Source organism: Bos indicus, chromosome 5 (genome assembly GCF_029378745.1).
Source record: "Bos indicus isolate NIAB-ARS_2022 breed Sahiwal x Tharparkar chromosome 5, NIAB-ARS_B.indTharparkar_mat_pri_1.0, whole genome shotgun sequence".
Classification (NCBI taxonomy): Eukaryota; Metazoa; Chordata; class Mammalia; order Artiodactyla; family Bovidae; genus Bos; species Bos indicus.
The window spans coordinates 37,228,934-37,248,355 of record NC_091764.1 but is presented as its reverse complement, the minus strand read 5'-3'; positions in this window follow the sequence as shown (position 1 = coordinate 37,248,355).

Below are 19,422 nucleotides of genomic sequence, written 5' to 3'. Positions count from 1 at the left end.
GCAGTTAGATCCTTTATCATCTGATCCACCAGGTTGGCTAAAAATACTTCCATATAGGCAGGAAAAACAAGAGAAGGAAAAGACCTACAAAAACCCAGAACAATTAAGAAAATGTCAATAGGAGCATATATATTAATAATTACTTTAAATGTAAATGGATTAAATGTTCCAACCAAAAGACACAGACTGGCTGGATGGATACAAAAAGAAGACCATACACATGCTGTCTACAAGACCCTCTTCAGACCTAGAGACACACACAGAATGAAAGTGAGAGGTTGGAAAAAGACATTCCATGCAAATGGAAATAAAAATAAATCTGGAGTAGCAATTCTCATATCACATAAATACACCTTAAAAGGAAGAATATCATAAGAGATAAGGAAGGGCACTAGCAAATGATCAAGGGGTCAATCCAAGAAGCAGACATAACAATTGTAAATATTTATACACCCAACATAAGTAGCACCTCATTACGTAAGGCAAACACTAACAGACATAAAAGGGAAATTGACAGTAACACAATAATAGTAGCATGCTTTAACACCCCACTTACACCAATGGACAGATCAGCAAAAAACAAAAAACTAATAAGGAACCACAAGTCTTAAATGACACATTAGAACAGATGGACCTAATTGATATCTTTAGACATTCTATCCAAATGCAGAAGAATACACTTTCTTCTCAAGGGCACATGGAGTTCTCTCAAGGAGAGATAACATCTTGAGTCACAAATCAAGCCTTGGTAAACTTAAGAAACTGAAATTATATAAGAAATCTTTTCTGACCACACTATGAGACTAGATAAAAGTTACATTAAAAAAAAAAAACTAAAAACACAAACACATGGAGATTAAACAATATGCTTCTAAATAACCAACAGGTTACTGAAAAAAATCAAAGAGGAAATAAAAAAATCTGGAAACAAATGACAGTGAAAACATGATGACTCAAAACCTATGGGATGCAGCAAAAACAGTTCTAAGAGGGACATTTATAGCAATATATCTTATCTCAAGAAACAAGGAAAACATGGAATAGACAACCTAAACTTATATCTAAAACAACTGGGAAAAGGAGAGAAAACCCTTAAATCAGTAGAATGAAAGAAATTGTAAAGATCAGAGTAGAAATAAATGAAAAAGAAATGAAGAAAACAATAGCAAAGATCAATAAAACTAAAAGCTGATTCTTTGAGAAAATAAAAAATTGACAAATCATTTGCTAGACTCATCAAGGAAAAAGGGGAGAAGACTCAAATCAACAAAATTAGAAATGAAAAAGGAGAGGTTACAGCAAACAATGCAGAAATACAAAGCATCATAAGAGACTATTATGAGTAACTATAGGCTATGGTTTTTCCTGTGGTTATGTATGGATGTGAGCGTTGGACTGTGAAGAAGGCTGAGCGCTGAAGAATTGATGCTTTTGAACTGTGGTGTTGGAGAAGACTCTTTGAGAGTCCCTTGGACTGCAAGGAGATCCAACCAGTCCATTCTGAAAGAGATCAGCCCTGGGATTTCTTTGGAAGGAATGATGGTAAAGCTGAAACTCCAGTACTTTGGCCACCTCATGTGAAGAGTTGACTCATTGGAAAAGACTGTGATGCTGGGAGGGATTGGGGGCAGGAGGAGAAGGGGACGACAGAGGATGAGATGGCTGGATGGCATCACTGACTCGATGGACGTGAGTCTCAATGAACTCCGGGGGTTGGTGATGGACAGGGAGGCCTGGCGGGCTTCGATTCATGGGGTCACAAAGAGTCGGACATGACTGAGCGACTGATCTGACCTGATATACCAATAAAATGGACAACCTGGAAAAAAATGGACAGATTCTTAGAAAAGTTCAACTTTCCAAGACTGAACTAGGAAGAAATAGAAATTATGAACAAGCCAATCAGAAGTACTGAAATCAAAACTGTGATTTAAAAAATCTTCCCAAAAATGAAAGCCCAAGGCCAGATGGCTTCACAGGTGAAATCTATCAAATGGTTAGAGAAGTGCTAAAATCTATCCTTCTCAAAGTCTCCCAAAAAATTGCAGAAGAAGGAACATTTTCAAATTCATCCTACAAGGCCACTATCACCCTAATACCAAAACCAGACAAGGACAACCCAAAAAAAGAAAATTACAGGCCAATATCACTAATGAAAAGAGATGCAAAAATCCTCGACAAGATTCTGCAATAGAATCCAACAACACATTAAAAGGATCATACACCATAATCCATTTGGGTTTATCCAAAGGATGAAAGAATTTTTCAACATATGTAAACCAATCCATGTGATACACCATATTAACAAGAAAAGATAAAAGCCATATGATAATCTCAAGAGAGGCAGAAAATCTTTTGACAAAATACAGCACCCATTTATGATTAAAAAATAACTCTTCAGAAAATTGGCAGAAAGAATCTACCTCAACATAATAAAGGCCATATATGATAAAACAACAGCAAAAATTATTCTCAATGGTGAAAAATTGAAAGCATTTCTTCTAAGATCAGGAACAAGACAAGGGTGCCCACTCTGGCCACTATTATTCAATAGAGTTTTGGAAGTCCTAGTCTCAGCAATCAAAGGATAAAAAGAAATAGATCAGATCAGATCAGTCGCTCAGTCATGTCCGACTCTTTGCAACCCCATGAATTGCAGCAGGCCAGGCGTCCCTGTCCATCACCAACACCCAGAGTTCACTGAGACTCACGTCCATTGAGTCAGTGATGCCATTCAGCCATCTCATCCTCTGTCGTCCCCTTCTCCTCCTGCCCCCAATCCCTCCCAGCATCACAGTCTTTTCCAATGAGTCAACTCTTCACATGAGGTGGCCAAAGTACTGGAGTTTCAGCTTTACCATCATTCCTTCCAAAGAAATCCCAGGGCTGATCTCTTTCAGAATGGACTGGTTGGATCTCCTTGCAGTCCAAGGGACTCTCAAAGAGTCTTCTCCAACACCACAGTTCAAAAGCATCAATTCTTCAGCGCTCAGCCTTCTTCATAGTCCAACTCTCACATCCATACATGACCACAGGAAAAACCATAGCCTTGACTAGATGAACCTTTGTTGGCAAAGTAATGTCTCTGCTTTTGAACATGCTAAAGAAATAAGAGGAATCCAAATTGGAAAAGAAGATTTAAAACTCTCACTGTTTGCAGATGACATGATGCTATACATATAAAACCCTAAAGATACTATCAGAAATTACTTGAGTTAATCAGGGAATTTGGTAAGGTCACAGGATATAAAATCAGTACACAGAAATTCTTTGCATTCCAACACACTAACAATGAAAAATCAGAAAGAAAAATTATGGAATCAATCCCATTTACCATTTCAGCAAAAAGAATAAAATACCTAGGAAAAAACCTACATAAGGAGACAAAAGAACTATATACAGAAAACTATAATACACTGATGAAAGAAATCAAAAAGGACATAAATAGATGCAGAGATATACCATATCCTTGGATTAGAAGAATCTATATTGTGAAAATGACCAAATTACCCAAAGCAATTTACAGATTCAGTGCCATCCCTATCAAATTACTAATGGCAATTTTCACAGAACAAGAACAAAGTATTTCACAATTTGTATGAAAACACAAAAGATGCTGAATAGCCACAGAAATCTTGAGAAAGCAAAAGGGAGCTGGAGGAATGTACCTTGACTTCAGACTATACTACAAAGCTACAGTCATCAAGATAGTATGGTATTGGCACAAAAACAGAAATGTAGATCAATGGAACAGTATAAAAAGTTCAGAGATAAACCCATGTACCTATGGAAACCTTACTTGTGGCAACAGAGGCAAGAATATACAATGGGCAAAAAACAGTCTTTTCACTAAATGGTGCTGGGAAAATTGGATAGCTATGTGTAAAATAATAAAATTAGAACACTTCCTAATGCCATTGACGATAATAAACTCAAAACAGATTAAAGGCCTAATTAAAAGTAAGACCAGAAACTGTAAAACTCTTAAAGGAAAATATAGGCAGAATGCAGTATGACATAAATCGTAGTTACATCTTTTATTACCCACCTCCTAGAGTAACGGAAATAAAAACAAAAATAAACAAATGTGACCTAATTTAACTTAAAAGCTCTTGCAAAGGAAACCACAAATAAGATGAAAAGACAACCCTCAGAATGGGAGAAAATAATAGCAAGTTAAACAACTGACAAAGGGTTAATCTCCAAAATATACGAGCAACTCATGTAGCTCTAACCAGAAAAACAAACAATTCAATAAAAAACTGGGCAGAAGATCTAAAAGGACATTTATTCAAAGAAGACATACAGATGGCCAACAGACACATGAAAATATTCTCAGCATTGTTCTTTATTAGAGAAATGCCAATTAAAATGAGATCCTCACAAAAGTCAGAAAGGCCATCATCAAAAAATTTACAAACAATAAATGCTGGAGAGAATATGGAGAAAGAGTTGGTGTCAATGTAAATTGATACAGCCACCAGGGAAAACAGTATGAAAGGTATCTTTAAAAACTAGGAATAAAACTACCATATGACCTAGCAGTTCCTCTGCTGGGTATATACTGTGCTGCTGCTGCTGCTAAGTCGCTTCAGTCATGTCCGACCCTGTGTGACCCCATAGACGGCAGCCCACCAGGCTCCCCTGTCCCTGGGATTCTCCAAGCAAGAATACTGGAGTGGATTGCCATTTCCTTCTCCAATGCATGAAAGTGAAAAGTGAAAGTGAAGTCGCTTGGTCATGTCCAACTCTTCACCCCATGGACTGCAGCCCACCAGGCTCCTCCGTCCATGGGATTTTCCAGGCAAGAGTACTGGAGTGGGGTGCCATCGCCTTCTCAGATATATTCTGAGGAAACCACAATTCTAACAGGCTCGTATACCCCAATGTTCATTGCAGTATGATGTACAATAGCTAGGACATGGAAGCCACCTAGATGTCCATAAACAGATGACTGGATAAAGAAGTTGTGGTACACATACATACAATCAAATATTACTCAGCCACGAAAAGCAATGAATTTGAGTCAGTTCTAGTGAGGTGGATGGACCCAGAGTCTGTTATACAGAGTGAGGAAAGTCAGAAGATAAAAGCAAATATTAACACATATATATGGAATCTACCGAAAGTGGTACTGATGAACCTATTTTTAGGGCAGCAATAGAGACAAAGACAAAGAGAACAGACCCGTGGGACACAGTAGGGGAGGGAGATAGCTGAATTGAGAGAGGAGCATTGAGAGAGATATACTACCATATGTGAAAAACAGACAGCCAGCGGGAGAAGGCAATGGCACCCCACTCTAGTACTCTTGCCTGGAAACTCCCATGGATGGAGGAGCCTGGTAGGCTGCAGTCTGTGGGGTCGCTAAGAGTCGGACACGACTGAGCGACTTCACTTTCACTTTTCACTTTCATGCATTGGAGAAGGAAATGGCAACCCACTCCAGTGTTCTTGCCTGGAGAATCCCAGGGGCAGGAGAGTCTGGTGGGCTGACGTCTATGGGGTCACACAGAGTCGGACATGACTGAAGTGACTTAGCAGCAGTAGCAGCAGTGGGAATTTGCTATATAATGCAGGGAACTCACCTCACTGCTCTGTGACAACCTAGAGGGGTGGAATGGGGTAGGAAGTGGGAGGAAGGTTTAAGAGGGAGGGCACATATGTATACCTATGGCTGATTCATGCTGATATATGGCAGGAACCAATACAACATTGTAAAGCAATTATGCTCCAATTAAAAATAAATAATTTTTTAAAGATTATATTAAATTTTAAATAAAATAAATACATTTTAATTAAAGATAAATCTAAAAATATATAAAATGTTTTAAAAGATACCAAGATTCTATACAACTTTTAATATTCATCTGAATAATTTATAAAAAAAGTTATTTCAACAAAAATGATCCTTGAAGTGAACATACATACACATTTATTCTATTAACAGTTGGAATGAAATACATTGACTATTAATTTTAATGAATGAAATGTCTGATACAGAAAAATATAATGAGCTTATCTCAATTTGTGTGAAAAATTATATCAAATATATATATATATATATTTTATAAAGGAGCAAACTGCTTAGATTTACTGAATCAATTGTAAACTTACAACCACAAGAAGGAGCCTTCCTGAAAAATACAAGTCACATACTTTGTTCCTAAATTACTGATACAATGATGGCAAAAAGCCAAACAAAGAAGGAGATAGTGAACAGAAAGTGAAATATTGAATCTACTGATTTTTATGTTCCATTAAGGTGCTATCTAAAAACATACTGTCAATTTTTAATGGACAATATTTGTTAAATGGGCTTAGACCTTCCCTTTTACTTGTATATTATTAAATTATATCAATGCAATGGCAATAACAATAAAAACTACATCTTATCAAGCTTAATATTTGCATGACACCGTATAAAGTGTCAATAGTGTACAGATGATATACTATATATAAAATACATACATTATATAACAAATGTATAATTTTCTTGACAATCCTTTAAAGTATGTTTTCAAGGGGGTTTTTTGTTTTGTGGTTTTTTTATTTTGTTGTAGTTCTGTTTCATCTTATGATTTAGGAAATTGAAGTTCAGAGGGGTTAGGAACATTTTCCAAAGTTACTCAACTAATAATAAATGGCAGACTCAAACCCATACCTATGATATTCTAAAGTAAGGTTGCCAAATTTAACCAATACATGTGTGACAACCAGTTATTTTTAATTTCAGATAAACAACAAATGTTTAAATACAAGTAAATCCAATGTAGAATTTGGGACCTACATGTGCTAATTACTTATTGCTTACCCAAACCTTATATTCACCTGGGAGTCCTGTTTTAATGGACAACCCTGCTGCTGCTGCTGCTAAGTCACGTCAGTTGTGTCCAACCCTGTGCGACCCCATAGACGGCAGCCCACCAGGCTCCCCCGTCCCTGGGATTCTCCAGGCAAGGACACTGAAGTGGGTTGCCATTTCCCTCTCCAATACATGAAAGTGAAACGTGAAAGTGAAGTCGCTTAGTCATGTCCGACTCTTAGCGACCCCATGGACGGCAGCCCACCAGGCTCCTCCGTCCATGGGATTCTCCAGGCAAGAGTACTGGAGTGGGTTGCCATTGCCTTACTATAAAACTAATTCAGTCTTAACTCTGTTATTTTGATCTCAAAAATTAGAAAGTCTGTCATGGATGAACAGCCACTCTTCTGCTTGTCTAGACAAGTGAAGGTCAGTGATCTGGGTCTAGTTGCACTTTCACTGGAGTAGTTCAGTGTTTCCCAAATGTTAGAGGATGTAAATACCATCTAATGTGCTTATTGTAAATATACATTCTCCAACAGCCTTTGGCCTGTATACTCCTAGAAGTAAAATTTTAACAAGTCTCGAGATGTTTCTGATGTAGGCAGTCCTTGGCCTACTACTTGAGAAACAGTGAAATAGCTGCTTTACTCAAGAAAAATATAATGACATTGGAAAATGTGTTAGAAAAAGTAAAAACCATTTTAGGGACAAGGTGAGCCACCCTGTGAAGTCTGACTGAAATTATTACAAATGCAGTTTGAAAAAATATAAACTGAGGAAAAAATATAATTGAATGTCATGCTGTCATGACACCCAGAGGTCAATAATATTTCTTAATGGAGAAACCAATTAAATTCAATGTTCATTTGATAGGCTACTAACATTCTTCTGGATCCTGGCCATGGGAATTAAGGCTGATATCCTTGAACATGCAATATACATCAAAATTTAATGTTTCCTTTTCTTCAGGTCAGAATTACTCATTTCCATGACAAAGTCTACTTTAATTATTTAGGTTGGCCATTCAGGCAGAGATGATTCAATCAATCTGACCTTCTTCCAGATGATTAATTACTTCCTGATCCTGAGAATCTTCATGTAGATTAAGAAATTAAAATGAGAACCAATTTAAATGAATGAGTGAAACTAATTGTTTTTCTGCTAAATGGTATAAAGGAGCCCGAATCCCAAGAGATCTTAGAAAGATATCATTAAATTACCTTGAAGTTTGATCTCTCCATATTCTTTCAAATGCTGCCTGCAGGTATTCTAGCATCTGTATTTTTAACCCTTTTTGCTCTTTCAGTAAGGTATTGAAAATGAGGGCAAGAACCAGGGGAGACGTGCTAAACCTGGAGATGAAAGAGTAAATACTAAAGACATTTTAATGTTAGAATGAATAGAACTTGGAAATGTATTTGATATGTAGAATGAGAGTGATATCAATTTTTCTCTATTGTCATCATAATGATCATTTTATTAGTAATTCTTTTTAAGTAATATGGTGTCAATGTTGGTATCTATTGGACTGTGAACAATTCAGTTTCTTTTTTCTTTAATTAGAGGATGGCTTGATGATGGCTATTCTTTTAAAATGTCCACTTTCAGCAACAGTCTCACTTCCCCTGTTTTGCTGTTTTCTCCCTTCTGAGAAGAACTGAATGCCACCGGTAGGTGACAGCTGATCAAGACATTTACATTAATCATCTTAATTTTCTACATTATCCAAATAGTTTTCTCAAGTTGTGTATACTTAAAGATAATGTTGAATAGGTTTTGACTTGCAGTTAATCTCAGAGCCATGGCTCAGGTAACTAGGCACAGTGAATCTTCAGAAAGGTAATGACATGTGAATTATTTCCCAGCCATAGTAGACACTGAAACCCTTTTTTCTGAAGTTCCTGTCATGGACCTGATGTTCCATCAAATACACATGCACAGACATACTCACTTAAAACTGTGTATTTTATTTGTGTTAACAAATTTTGGACTTACAGCAGGAGACTTACATAGACTTCCTCCATGAGGATATTTTGTTGTATGTCACTACTCTTTCTGGATAGTCGAGTTGCTGGGTAAATGAGATTGTACCATTCTGTCCTCACAGGAATTACATATTCCCATCAGTAGATATCATGTGTAACCCCACCAATCTAAAGAATTCTGGGTTCTTTGCCTTTCCACATGAATTTTTTAGTTGGCTTATTAATTTTTTAAAAAAAATAGTTACTCAGATTTTGAGTAGGATTGCATCAAATCTATAGATTGGTTTAGGAAAGATGGCCAAGTTACCAAATTGAATCTTCCAATTCATGAACATGGTCTTGCAATTCATGAAAATATTCCTCCACTTGTTTAAGTCACCTTTATTTCATAAAGTTTATTTTTAAGTTCTAGAATTTCCATTTGGTTCTTTTTTTTTTTTTTTTTCAGCTGAATTTTCATTTCTCCATTGAGACTTTTATCCACTGAAAACATGTCTTTCTGTTTTTTTGGGTTTTTTTTTTTTCTGTTTGGGGTTTTGTTTTACTTTATTAAGAAGAGTTATAATATTACTTTAAAATCCTTGTCTGATAGTTTCAATATGTAGTTCATCTTAGGTTCAAACTGTATGAATTTTTTTTCTCTTGAGACTGTTTCTTTTTCTTGGTTTTTCATATGTTGTGTAATCTTCAACTGTATCCTGGGCTTGATGAATTTTAAGTTGTGAGGATTCTAGATTCTGTTCTTTTGCTGTGATAAGCATTTGCTTTTAGCAAGCAATTTTCTCCACTGAGCTTGAACTACAAACTGCTGAATATCTTGGCTGACTTCTTTCATCTCAGTTCGGGTCTTTTGCCTTTACCTGGTTGCTTGACTCTGCTTCATGCATGCATTGTTCAGGTGTCAGTCGAAAGTGTTGGCAGATAGAATTTAAGGATTCATATTTTGGCTCAGTGGATCACATTTTGGGGATACATGTTTCTAATTTCACTGGCCAGAATGTCTGGATCTTTCCACATGAACCCCTACTCTTTTTGTGTTTATTCCCTGGAGTGCACTTAGCCCAGGATAAGAGCTGCTGAGAAGGGAATTTATTTAAGGAGAATGCCCCCTGTTTGCTCCTTCAAGTGAGCATAGACTCCCCATCAGTCTGTCTTCTCCTCACTGTCCAATACCTTCAGGTAACTGTTTTATGTGTTACTTCCAAGTTTTAAATTATTTTCTGCTGATTTTTCTTCCTGCTGCTGCTAAGTCACTTCAGTCGTGTCCAACTTTGTTCAACTCCATAGACGGCAGCCCACCGGTTTTCTGCCGTCCCTGGGATTTTTCTTCCTAGTAGGGTCTTAATCCATCGATCTAAGAAATGAAACCCTCTACATAAAAATCTGTTCTTACAAATTACAGAAACACCATTGAAACTATGAATTCATCTTGGGGTTGTTTGAAATACCATCTCTACCCCACTAAAACAACTCCCTAAAATTCTGTTGAGTCCAACATGACTATATTATCTCAATTATTTAGTGATGGTCATTCTTTAATATCTAGCTTCCAGTAATTATACATGTTACTGTGATACTACATTCTTTCTTTCATCAGTATGGTCATCAAATGGCAAAAAATTCAAAGTTATAAACCCCTGGTCATTGTTTTCAGAAGACTTAAAAAAAATAGGAGAGATACTGTATAGTTTTGACTTCTGTGAGATTTAGAAGTTCCACAGGATCTGTTTTCTCATGCTGTCCTTCACGCTTAGCTCTGTTTTAGGTGTACTACCGTGTTCTGCCAAGTTTCTTCTTGACATCAACTTTAATTTCTCTTTTTATGCAGTGCATTCACCAATTTACTCATTACATATTTATTTTCTAAACTTTAGCTTCCTTCTCCTAATTGCATTTTTTTCTCTACTTATTGTCTCCCCCGTTTTCTTCTCTTTTAATGGGCCACCCATAAAGCCAGTAAGTAGCCTACCTTTGCTATAATTTTTAACTGAGCAGTTTTTGTTTCGTTCTTTCATTCTCAAATCTCTACCCATTATGACAGAGACTGGTTACAAAAGTCTGCATTTCTTTCCTTCCTTGACATCATCCATTTTCCTCCAACAACTGACTTAGGGTTGTTCTTGGAATAGTGTAAATATTTGCTTAGGATTTTATCCTAATATCCCACTCTGTGAGACATCCATGCTGATAAAACAGCAGAGATATGTCACAGAGAATTTTTTACATTCTACAACTTAAACTTAAGGGGATCTTTCTTTAATTAAAAATTTTTATCTTATTTCTGCTCATAAACAGCACTGAATTTCCAGGCCCCTTATTTGCATTTTTCATTTCCTTTATAGTTATCATGTCTTGAGGTCTTGACTAGACATCATCAGAAAAGTCATTTTCACTTGAGTCTGAGTAGGACAGGGAGGCCTGGCATGCTGCAGTTCATGGAGTCACAAAGAGTCGGACACGACTGAGCTACTGAACTGAACTGAACTGATGAGTAACAAATGGAATCTCTCTCTTAGGCATACTCTAGGTTTCCCAACAGTTTCAGAACAGAGCAGATCACTATCAGGGCCACTGTCTTTGAGTATCCAAAATCACATAGGTCTGGACATGTAATCAGAGAGGTCAGACAAGATATAAATCAGCTATCAATAATTATTTTAAAAGTACTTTTTACCTGTAGGTTAAAAAAAGATAAGATATAGTTCTATACAGATAGAAAATAGTTCTGCAGTACTTACAAAGGAAAATCTAATAGTAAGTTGTAATTAAAAACATTAGCTGTTTTAGTAAAGTCTGGGAATTAGTGATGTAGGGCTGGTGAGTTGGCAGAATTAAAATATTCTTACAGTTTTGCTCTGTCAACAAACAAGTGTGGGCAAGTAACAATGTGCTAAAGCTCTTATCTTGATGAAGAGACACTAAACTGGGAACAAAAATGACATCATGTGGTGGGCAGTGGGTCAGTGTCTTATTTCTATAGAAGAGTGGAGGAATCTGCATTTGATTACAAGCATCAAAAAAGGAAGGGTATTTCTGAGAAATAGACCTCCACTGCAGGCATGTAGCCAGAATCTGCAGAACAGGCTGGTCAGGAAGGGTGGTGGGTGTTAAGGGCCCAACCCTTTACAAATCATCTGGGAACAGCAAAAAGGAATTTCTCACACCTGGTCAGAGCCTTGCACTCTGTGGGTGGTATGGTCCACAGCTGTACATAATCTAAATATGCTAGCATCTTTTATGAGCTGCCTGTGGTGGAACACAAGAACATAAAAATATTGTGACCTAAAGAAATTGCCCTACTTTGAACTCTGGGAAAAGTTGTAAACATTGCTGACATTTTTTTATGTCAATTGGATTGTAGTTTCTAGCATTCCTTCTTAATTGATTTTGACTTGACTGAGAAATACTGATAACTACAGTATCCTTAAGAGTTATATCTACAATTGTCCAAAAGTCTTTAAGAAACTAGAGCACAGTACTAAAACTGCTTGAGATAAAAGTTTAAAAATGACTTTAATAATCATGAACATGAGTAGTCAGGAGAGACTTTTAGGCAAAAATCTGAAGATTTTTATTTGTCTCTAATGTCCATTTCCTATCCCTTGCCTATTGAACTGGATGCTCTCTGAGCCATCATGCATTCTGTGCTTGCTTGCTGTTTGGAGTGTCCTTGGAAAGGGCTGGGATTTCCTTTTTACTTTTCATACAAAATTAGCACACTTAATAAAGACAGCATGCCTACATTCAACTCCAATGTCATTGAAAAGGGAAATGAATTGTTCAAAACGAGGAAAAATACTAATTTGAACACATTGCTTGATATGTCTGATTTAGGATAGTACACTAAATCTAGTGAAAAACAGGGGGGAATGTATTAATAAGCTATTATATTAGAGCAAAGTAAAAAAGACACTTATTTGAATTGGAAGTAGCAGCACGACTTATGATCTGGGAAAAGGGAGCTAATTGGAATAGTTTGAGCTTGGGACAGGCTACATGTCTATGAGGATGCTTGACAAAGACAAAAAATATAAAGCATGCTAAACAAAAGTTGTACTTACTGATGGGAGTCAAAGATCAATGTCCAATGTCTGCTAAAAATTGAGAAGATTCAGAGAACAAGCCATTCTATTAATAACAAGGATCAAATATTTTGATATGTTTAACTGATACATCCTCTTCCTTATAACTCTGGTTGGGAAGTGAAAAATATTAAGGAAACAAGAAACCAAAGAAATAAAGAAAGAAACATGAAAAGAAAGAGAAGGGAAAAGCAGTCCTGCTGAGTTGACACAGATGGCAGTTGGGGTCCTGGAATGGGAAATAAGAGCAGTCTTTAGACAAACTGAAGCCTGAGTTCACTGAGGAGTACTCTGGGCTTTAGGAAATTGATCTTTGTTTTGTCCAATATCTCAGTAAACATCTGGAATGTGTTGGAATTGTTTATATCAGCCACTTGCTTCTGATGAACAGGCCAGTCTTCAGAACAGCCAGATGCGAAGGAGATCAAGGAAGAAAGCCCATGTGAGAATTACAAAGAGCTTCTTCTGGCCTAGTAGAATCCGCACTCCTGTGAGAGAGTGATATCATTCACATCCCATAGCTTTTGTCATTGAAAACATTTTGCATCCTCTTCTGTTGGCATCTGTCAGTAACACCATTATCTCATTGTAACAAAGGATAAATTCTAACTACTAGTAGAGGAGATAGCAGAATTCACTTCTAAGTTAGCAAGTGGAAATTTTTTTAGGTAGCAAAATCACATACATATACAGGAATATAAAGAGAGCAGAAATAAAATAAAATGTATTAATGTATTAATATTATTTTAAAATGCATTAACATTACAAAATTAAAAGTGATCAAGATTAATTCCCTTCTTAAATGATTTTTGAGATTAGGTTAAAAAAATCAGAAAATATTTTTTAGGTAAAATGTACTGCTGCTGCTGCTAAGTCACTTCAGTCGTGTCCAACTCTGTGTGACCCCATAGATGGCAGCTACCAGGCTCCCCCGTCCCTGGGACTCTCCAGGCAAGAACACTGGAGTGGGTTGCCATTTCCTTCTCCAATGCATGAAAGTGAAAAGTGAAAGTGAAGTCACTTAGTCGTGTCTGCCGGGGTCCAGCTCTGGTGGATCCAGGGAATTCGAAGCGGGGACGGCGTCAGCGAGGATCAGGAAACAACTGCTTAATTAAGCTTTAATTAAGGATATAAAGAGTAATGGAATAAGGATAGCTCAGTGAGGAAATTCAATGGAGAAAAGAGGCTGAATAATTCAGCCAGAAGGTAAGAGAAGGAACGACATGGTGAGACCAAGTTTCGGTAAACAAGGCCCGCACTTTATTTTCCAAAGTAGTTTTTATACCTTAAGTTATGCATAGAGGATAATGGGGGAAGGGGTAGAGTCATGCAGCAAGCCAGGCTTTCTTCCTGCAAACTTATCATATGCAAAAGCTTAGGTGATTTGCATCATCTTCTGGCCCAGAGGCCTGTTAACATTTTAAGACCCTTTCTTCAGAAAACTTATTTTTCTCTAAAGGTGATTGGTCAGGAGCCACCCTCCAAAAGCATTAGATAAAGTTGCATTCCTACAGAGCAAAGGTGTGGTGGGCTATAACAAGAAAAAGAATTAACTCAAGGGTCCCAGGTTACAAACATTAAAGCTACTTACACCAATTATATTAATCAATACACTGCCAGGGACACAGCAGGTAAGGGATATGGAAACTTAGCAGCAAACATTGGCCCAACAAGTGAAAATCCCTTCACCAATACAATTTCTAATCAATCTTTTAACTACTCAAAAGAATCTGTGTTTAGACAGTTTAGAACATCTCCTGCCTCTCACAGTTGGGAGGCTCTGAACAATCACATGTGGCCAGAAAAACCTATTCAGGCAGGCTAGAGGATTTCCAAAGGAGTTTGTAGGTTGAAACACTGTCACACCTAGGAATTATTAACTGGAGCTGTAAGCTAACTCTTTTTTCAGAGAGAGGTAGTGGGGACAGCCCCCCGTAAAGTCAGAGGTGTAGGTGAAAGCACAAAGCAGAAAGTAGGCAGACTCTGGTTTTGGGGGTAGATGGGGGACTCCTGAGGCTCGATCCCGCCTTTGTGTATGCCGAGCCTCCTTCCTCATGACCTTTGTCATGGGCGGAGTTCCTCACGCTGGCTCCTGGCAGTGATAGAATTCCAGTTGAGCTATTCCAGATCCTGAAAGATGATGCTGTGGAAAGTGCTGCACCCAATATGCAATATGCCGGCTCCTGGCACGCGACTCTTCAAGACCCCATGGACTGCAACCTACCAGGCTTCTCCATCCATGGGATTTTCCAGGCAAGAGTACTGGAGTGGGGTGCCATTGCCTTCTCCGAAAATGTACTAAAAACTAGATAATACTACATATATGCACACAATGGAATGGGCAAAAAGTGAAAAGCAGAATGATAATATTAATAACAGAGAAGGTATAATTTAAGAAAATTACAAAATAGGGTAATGACATCATATGACTAAAAATCGTAACTCATATATATCAAATAAAAAGAAGATAAATATGCAAAACAAAAACAACGTAAATACATATAGAACTTGATTAAAAACTTGCAGTGTCAGATTTAGTATAACTCCTTCAGAATCAGACATACTTAGTAGAATACATAAAAGAAAGAAATATTTTTTAAAAACCAATCTACTCCATTATTTCCCACAAACAAGCCTAGATGAAATAAAAAATAGTAGAGCTTTTAAAGGCTACATTTTTTATCATAAATCAAATAAAATATAAAAAGGTAATAGGAAGTCTTTATATATAGAACAATCTGTAAATTAGGAATTATCTTTCTAAAGAAACTCTAAATAACAAGCTAAAACCAAAAACTATAGAACTATATACAGAAAAAAAAAAAAAAGAAAGCATTATATCAAAATCTCAGATACAGCTAAAACTGGAATGCCTTCAAATTTAAGGAAGGAATACAATATAAAAACTAAGACTGGCAGAATTAACCAAAAAGATACATGGACAAAAATCAAATATAAAATTTCATAGCTGATTTTTCTCTGATCTTAAAAAACAGGTAGTCTCAGGATATATTGTATCTTTACCTGACTATAGTAAAAGGATATAAATATTCTTAGTTTATTTTATCAAACCAGACACCTCAATACCAAAACCTGATATGTATGCTCTGTGCTTAGGCATTCAGTCATGTCCAACTTTTTGTGACCCTATGGACTATAGCCCACCAGGCTTTTCTGTCCATGGGAATTCTCCAGGCAAGAATACCGAAGTGGGTTCCCATGCCTTCTTCCAAGGGATCTTCCCAACCCGGGGATCAAACTCAGGTCTCCTGCATTGCAGGCAGATTCTTCACCATCTGAGCCACCAGGGAAGCCCTGATATGGTACCAATAAAAGAGGAAGAGAGAGACAGAGACAGTGAAAAAGATATAAATAGAAACATAGAGAAAAAGCAGAAAGAGGAGAGAAAACTATTGGCCAATCTCTAAATACAATATTAGTTTAAAAATCTGATTAGTAACTCAGAAATGACCATTTTATGACAAAGAACAGTTGACCAAGGAACACAATGTTAGTTCAATACTTTCTTCTGCTTCTGGCATACCCATTCGATGTATATTAGACTGATAACGTCCCACAGCATTTGAATGCTCTGTTCTATTCTTTCCACTCTCTTTTCTCTTTGTGTTTCAGTTTGGGTAATATTTTTTGACCTCTCTTCATGTTCACTTGTGCTTTCCTTAGCTTGTTGCATCTACCCGTGGGCCCATCAAAGGCATTCTTCTTTGCTGTTAGCACACTTTAGATTGTTAGCATTTCCACTTGATTTTGTTTGAATAAATGTACCACGTGTGCCTGAAAAAAACGAGATTATGTCCTTGTTGGAGGTTGTGTTCTATGTAGGTTAATTACTCCTTCTGCATTTTCCGTATTCAATTGAGAAAGGTGTATTACAGTCTTCACTAAGATAGCAAATTTGTCTCTTCCTTTCTTTTTAAACTGTTATTGGATGCATACAGATTGATGATTGAGATATCTTTCTGCTGGAGGAGATCATTGTGTAATGTTCTTCCTAATCTTCAATAATGCTCTGAGCTTTAATGTCTATATTTTCTTTGGTAAGAATAGTCACATCAGCTTTACTTTGGGTAGTGTTTGTATGTTATAGTTCTTTTCTCTTTTTTAAATTTATTTTTTAATTGAAGGAAAATTGCTTTACAATGTTGCGTTGGTTTCTGCCATAAAACAATGTGAACCAGTCAACTTTATATATGTATATATATATATATATATATGTGTGTGTGTGTGTGTGTGTGTGTGTATTTATGAAATATATATAGCCTCCTTCTTGAGTTTCCCTCCCCTCCTCCACAACTCACCTCTCTAGGTCATCACAGAGCACCAAGCTGGCCTCCCTGTGTTATACAGCAGCTTCCCACTAGCTATCTATTTTACACATAATATTGTATATACATCAATGCTACTTTCTCAGTCTGTCCCACCTTCCCTTTCTCCCATTGTGTCCACAAGTCAGTTCTCTACAACTGCATCTCCATTGAGTTCAGTTCAATTCAGTCGCTCTGTCGTGTCCGATTCTTGCTACCCTGTGAACTGCAGCATGCCAGGCCTCCCTGGCCATCACCAGCTCTCAGAGTCCACCCAAACCCATGTCCATCGAGTCAGTAATGCCATCCAGCCATCTCATCCTCTGTCGTCCCCTTTTCCTCCTGCCCCCAATCCCTCCCAGCATCAGTCTTTTCCAGTGAGTCAATTCTTTGCATGAGGTAGCCAAAGTATTAGCGTTTCAGCTTCAGCATCAGTACTTCCAATGAACACCCAGGACTGATCTCCTTTAGGATGGACTGGTTGGATCTCCTTGCAGTCCAAGGGACTCTCAAGAGTCTTCTCCAACAACACAGTTCAAAAGGATCAATTCTTCTGTGCTCTATCACATCCATACATGACCACTGGAAAAACCATAGCCTTTACTAGATGGACCTTTGTTGGCAAAGTAATGTCTATGCTTTTTCATATGCTGTCTAGGTTGGTCATAACTTTCCTTCCAGGGAGTAAGCATCTTTTAATTCATGGCTGCAATCACCGTCTTCAGTGATTTTGGAGCCCCAAAAATTAAAGTCTGACACTATTTCCACTGTTTCCCCATCTATATCCCATGAAGTGATGGGACCAGATGCCATGATCTTAGTTTTCAGAATAATGAGATTTAAGCCAACTTTTTCACTCTCCTCTTTCACTTTCATCAAGAGGTTCTTTAGTTCTTCTTCACTTTCTGCCATAACGGGGGTGTCATCTGCATATCTGAGGTTATTGGTATTTCTCCCAGAAATCTTGATTCCAGCTTGTGCTTCTTCCAGCCCAGCGATTCTCATGATGTACTCTGCATATAAGTTAAATAAGCAGGGTGACAATATACAGCCTTGACATACTCCTTTTCCTATTTGGAACCAGTCTGTTGTTCCATGTCCAGTTCTAACTGTTGCTCCCTGACCTGCATACAGCTTTCTCAAGAGGCAGGTCAAGTGGTCTGATATTCCCATCCCTTGAAGAATTTTCCATAGTTTATTGTGATCCACACAGTCAAAGGCTTTGGCATAGTCAATAAAGCAGAAATAGATGTTTTTCTGAAACTCTCTTGCTTTTTCGGTGATCCAGTGGATGTTGGCAATTTGATCTCTGGTTCCTCTGCCTTTTCTAAAACCAGCTTGAACATCTGGAAGTTCACAGTTCACCTATTGCTGAAGCCTGCTTTGGAGAATTTTATTTTATTTATTTTTTCAAGTTTTTTATTTATTTTTTTAAATATAAATCTATTTATTTTAATTGGAGACTAATTACTTTACAATATTGTATTGGTTTTGCTATATATCAGCATGAATCTGCCACGGGTGTACACGTGTTTCCCATCCTGAAACCCCCTCCCACCTCCCTCCCTGTACCATCCCTCTGGGTCATCCCAGTGCACCAGCCCCGAGCATCCTGTATCATGCATCGAACCTGGACTGGCCATTCGTTTCACATATGATATTATACAAGTTTCAATGCCATTCTCCCAAATCATCCCACCCTCGCCCTCTCCAACAGAGTCCAAAAGACTGTTCTATATGTCTGTGTCTTTTTTGCTGTCTCTCATACAGGGTTATTGTTACCATCTTTCTAAATTCCATATATATGTGTTAGTATACTGTATTGGTATTTTTCTTTCTGGCTTACTTCATTCTGTATAATAGGCTCCAGTTTCATCCACCTCATTAGAACTGATTCAAATGTATTCTTTTGAATGGCTGAGTAATACTCCATTGTGTATACGTACTACAGCTTTCTTATCCATTCATCTGCTGATGGACATCTAGGTTGCTTCCATGTCCTGGCTATTATAAACAGTGCTGCAGTGAACTTTGGGGTGCATGTGTCTCTTTCAATTCTGGTTTCCTCAGTGTGTATGCCCAGCAGTGGGATTGCTGGGTCATATGGCAGTTCTATTTCCAGTTTTTTAAGGAATCTCCACACTGTTCTTCATAGTGGCTGTACTAGTTTGTATTCCCAACAACAGTGTAAGACGGTTCCCTTTTCTCCACACCCTCTCCAG